Below are 5137 nucleotides of genomic sequence, written 5' to 3'. Positions count from 1 at the left end.
AAGTACATGCTCAAACATCATTAACTAACTCCTTATCAATCTCGATTCATTTCAATATGAGGGCAAGAATTGAACCGATTCAATTAATTACAATAGAACAATTACACAACAAAAGAAAAAAAAAAAAAAAAAAAAGGAGGTATTTGTTGGCAGTAGATGGATTTTACTAAATCAAAATTGTGATTCTTTAGTTATTTATTTTAGATTTGCAATTCTTATAATTTGTACTTTTTCTAAGTTTTCTTATTGCCGAGCCATAGTAATTGCACCTATTAAAGAAACTAGAAGAATTATGGAAATGAGTTCAAACGGAAGATAAAAATCGGTTGCTAAATGAATTCCAATTTGTTGAACATTATTTATGAGACCCTGTTCTACTATTTGGTTTGATCTTGTAGTCCAAAGAATTCCATACCACGACGTATCTGGGATAGTAGTCATTAGTGAAAAAACAATAGTTATACAAACGAGTGAAGTGAACCCATCTCCAATAGTCCAATAATTCTTATCTTTAGACCATTCTGAGCCATTTACGAACATTACAGCGAATATGATCAAGACATTTATGGCTCCCACATAAATAAGAAGTTGTGCGACAGCTACAAAGTAGGAATTTAATAAAAAATAGAATAAGGATATACAAACAAGAACTAATCCCAGCGAAAAGGCAGAATAAATGGGGTTGGTAAGTAATACTACTCCTAGACCCCCTAGTAGAAGAACAAATCCCCCAAATAGCATAAGAATCTCATGTATTGGTCCAGGTAAATCCATTATGGATAAAAAGAAATTAATAGTATAAAATTTTTCATGAACTGACTAAAACTAAAGGATTCAAGGAAGGAAAAAAGGATTAGGGTATTTTTTTGTGTATAAACTTATAGTTATAAATTATATTATATCACGAAAATCTAGTCTGATTTAAAATAAGAAATAATTTCCAATAAGCAGTAGTTTTTCGTTTTTCTTTATAGTTTAATTTTAAAGTTTAATAAAGAATTATTAGATTTTTATAACAGAAAGACAAAATCAAAGTTTAGTAATCAGTAATCGTTCTTGAATTCGAAGATTTTTCTTTGTTTATTTTACTTTCAGACGAATTCCTAATTGTTTGAATTGTGTAATCTCCCATTATGGAGATTGGTAACCGACTTAAAGCAATTTGATTGTAATTCAATTCATGACGATCATAGGTAGAAAGTTCATATTCTTCAGTCATTGATAAACAGCTTGTTGGACAGTACTCAACACAATTGCCACAAAATATACAAACTCCGAAATCAATACTATAATTAAGCAATTGTTTTCTTTTAATATCCTTTTCAAATCTCCAATCCACAACGGGTAAATCTATCGGACATACGCGAACACATACTTCACAAGCAATACATTTATCAAATTCAAAGTGGATTCGCCCTCGGAAACGCTCTGGTGTAATTGATTTTTCATAAGGGTAGTGAATCGTTATAGGTAAACGATTTGTGTGGGATAAGGTAGTTATGAAACTTTGACCTATGTACCTTGTAGCACGTATTGTTTGTTGACCATAACTCATGAACCCAGTTACCATAGGGAACATATTCATTCTAAATATCTATGAAAAAGATATGTTTCTTTCTCTTGTTTGAGAGAGCTTTTGTGTTGAAAATATTCTTACTATTATTGTATTATCTTATTTATAGTGAAACAAGTTGAGAAGAGGTTGTTAATAAGAGATTGCCCAGGGAAATAGGTAAAAGAAATTTCCATCCAAGATTTAATAACTGATCCATTCTCATCCTCGGTAAAGTCCATCTTATTGTGATAGAAATGAAGAGAAATAAATAAGCTTTAGTTAATGTAATAAATATACCCATTGTCATTTCCAAAATTCCAACTGCTTTATTCATTTGGAAAAAATCAAAAAAGGATATATAGGGAATAGATAAATTCCACCCGCCCAAGTAGAGAACTGTTACAAATAAAGAAGAAACTAATAAATTTAGGTAAGAAACAAGATAAAATAAACCATATTTGATACCGGAATATTCAGTTTGGTAACCTGCTACTAATTCTTCCTCCGCTTCTGGTAAATCAAAGGGTAATCTTTCACATTCTGCCAAAGAAGAAATTAAAAAAACCAGAAAACCTATAGGCTGACGCCAAATATTCCATCCAAAAAAACCGTATTTTGACTGTGCTTCAACTATATCAACTGTACTTGAACTGTTAGATAATCATAGTCGGTGATAACATCACAGTTCCCACCGCTATTTCAAAACCGTACATGAAACCTTAGCTTCATACGGCTTCTCTATGATCAGAAAAAGGAAAGGACTGTTTTGTTCCTAGCCCCGGGGGCGTAGATAGAATTAGATAAAATAAAATAGATTTGAAAGTCCTAAATTAGACCAAAGGAATTCCGTCTGCTAGAATAAGAAAAAGCGCTTCCGAATTGATCTCATCCTTTATAATATAATGAAAATTTTTCTTTGTTCAGTAATAACTTAATCTTGGAATAAAACACTTGTTACTTGTTATAGGAATTCAATTAATAAATGGAAAGAGTTGGGTATTAGTTCATGAGCAATTCTGCATGAATATGGATAGAGGAAGGAAATAATGAAAATTTTTTCTAGTGCACTCCATATCTTTTTTACTATTCTTCTTTCCCCAGGGAGGGGGTATTTAAAAAGAAAAAATGGATAAAGGGTTAATTCGTTCTTGATAGCCATTTCCTTAACAAGTGAATGGGAACATACTCTGGATCGGAATCCGAAGAAAGTACTACTTGATAATTTCTACAAATTGCAAGTCCTTATTATGATTCCTTTTATGGGCAAAAATCTCTAATGTTTTAGATTTTCCATTACTAATCCTTTATGTACTTTAGTGTTCCTAACCCTTCACTAACTTTTGGTGGATTCTTCTTATGGATTATTAAGTTATAGTAATAACTAGGAGTATTCTAGTAATGGAATTCCATATCGTGAATCCTTTATTCTTGGCCGCTTCAAGATATGATGACTAATTAAAAAATATCAACCTTGGGATAAAGAGTTTACACTGCTTATGTTTACTTCCACTTTTTTCTTGTACGTAGGAAATGAGATTTTTTCTTTTTACTACAAATTTATAAGCTGTTTTGTTTCACTCATATAGCTATCTAGTTTAACTTACCAACCCAAATACTAAATAAGAAAAGGAATATAAATAGTTAATGGATTTTATAGGAAAAAGATCTATTTTAACGAATCACACGTAGAGATATTGCTAGCACACAAAAAGTTAATGGTATTTCATAACTAATGGATTGAGCAGCAGCTCGTAGACCGCCTGAAAAAGAATATTTATTATTTGAGCTATATCCTGCCATAAGAAGACCAATAGGAGCTATACTTGAAATGGCAATCCATAAAAAAACACCAATACTAAGATCGGCTAAAACAAAATGATATCCCAAAGGGATAACTAAAAAACTTAATAAAACTGATATGACTGCTATAGAGGGTCCAATGCTAAATAAAGAAATATCTCCTCGGGATGGCAGAATATCTTCTTTAAAAAGTAGCTTAGTCCCATCTGCTATAGCTTGAAGCAGGCCCAGGGGGCCAGCATATTCAGGACCAATACGTTGTTGTATCGACGCAGATATTTCTCTTTCTAACCACACAATTACGAGTACCTCTATTGTTATTCCCAAAAGGAGGGTCAAAATGGGTAGAATCGATATCAGTCCATAGACTTCTTTTAATAATTCCAATTTCGAAAAAGAATTGATAGTTTCTACCTCTACCCTATCTATTATCATTTCAACGATCAACTTCCCCCATAATGATATCTATACTACCTAATATCGTCATGATATCAGCCAATTTCATTTTTTTAACTAGCTGAGGAAGAATTTGCAAATTAATAAACCCGGGTGGACGGATTTTCCATCTCCAGGGGAAAAGGCTATCATCTCCTACTAGATAAATCCCTAATTCACCTTTTGGGGCTTCTACTCTTACATAAAGCTCTTGTCTTGACAATTCAAAATTGGGCGAAGGTTTTTTACCAAGAAATTTATACTCAAAATCATTCCATTCAGAATTATTTTCTTTCTTAAAGCGTCGGACTTCTAAATTTTCATAAGGTCCTCCAGGAATTTTTTCTACAGCTTGTTGAATTATTTTGATGGATTCCCTCATTTCACCAATTCGTACTAAATAGCGAGCTAACGAATCCCCTTCTTTTTGCCATTGGACTTTCCAATCAAATTGGTTGTAAGACTCATAAGGATCTACTTTACGAAGATCCCATTGTATTCCAGAAGCTCGTAACATCGGTCCCGATAAGCCCCAATTTACTGCTTCTTCTCCGCTAATAAAACCTACTCCTTCAACTCGCTCTAAAAAAATTGGATTCTGTGTAATAAGTTGTTGATATTCAACAACTCCGCGTAAAAAATAATCACAGAAATCTAAACATTTATCGATCCATCCATAAGGTAGATCGGCGGCTACTCCTCCGATGCGAAAGTAATTGTGCATCATTCGCATACCTGTAGCAGCTTCAAATAGATCATATATTAATTCTCTCTCTCTAAAAATATAGAAAAAAGGAGTCTGTGCGCCGAGATCCGCCATAAAAGGTCCAAGCCATAGCAAGTGAGAAGCTATCCGGCTTAATTCTAACATAATTACCCTAATATAGCTGGCTCTTTGTGGTATTTGAATATTCTCCAAGAATTCTGGTGCATTTACTGTTATTGCTTCTGTAAACATAGTAGCTAAATAATCCCACCTTGTTACATAAGGTAAGTATTGTATAATAGTTCGGTTTTCCGCGATTTTTTCCATTCCTCTGTGTAAATACCCTAATATGGGTTCACAATCAATAACATCCTCACCATCGAGAGTAACGATCAGTCGAAGAACACCATGCATTGATGGGTGTTGAGGGCCCATATTGACTATCATGAGATCTTTTCTTGTAAGCGGTAGACTCATATCCTTTCTTCCTTAATTCATTATTCCATGAAAATGGATTATTCCATGAATTCCTCAAAGCGAGGCTCATCAAAATGAAAAATCTAAGACTACTATAAGACTACTAAAAAAATAATAAAACAAGAAAAAAATTTGAACGATTAAATTACTGCTCCCGAATATTC

The sequence above is a fragment of the Triticum urartu genome, unplaced genomic scaffold (assembly GCF_056163025.1).
Source record: "Triticum urartu cultivar PI428250 unplaced genomic scaffold, HENAU_Tu73 scaffold140, whole genome shotgun sequence".
NCBI classification, from domain to species: domain Eukaryota; kingdom Viridiplantae; phylum Streptophyta; class Magnoliopsida; order Poales; family Poaceae; genus Triticum; species Triticum urartu.
This window is presented reverse-complemented; position numbering follows the sequence as displayed.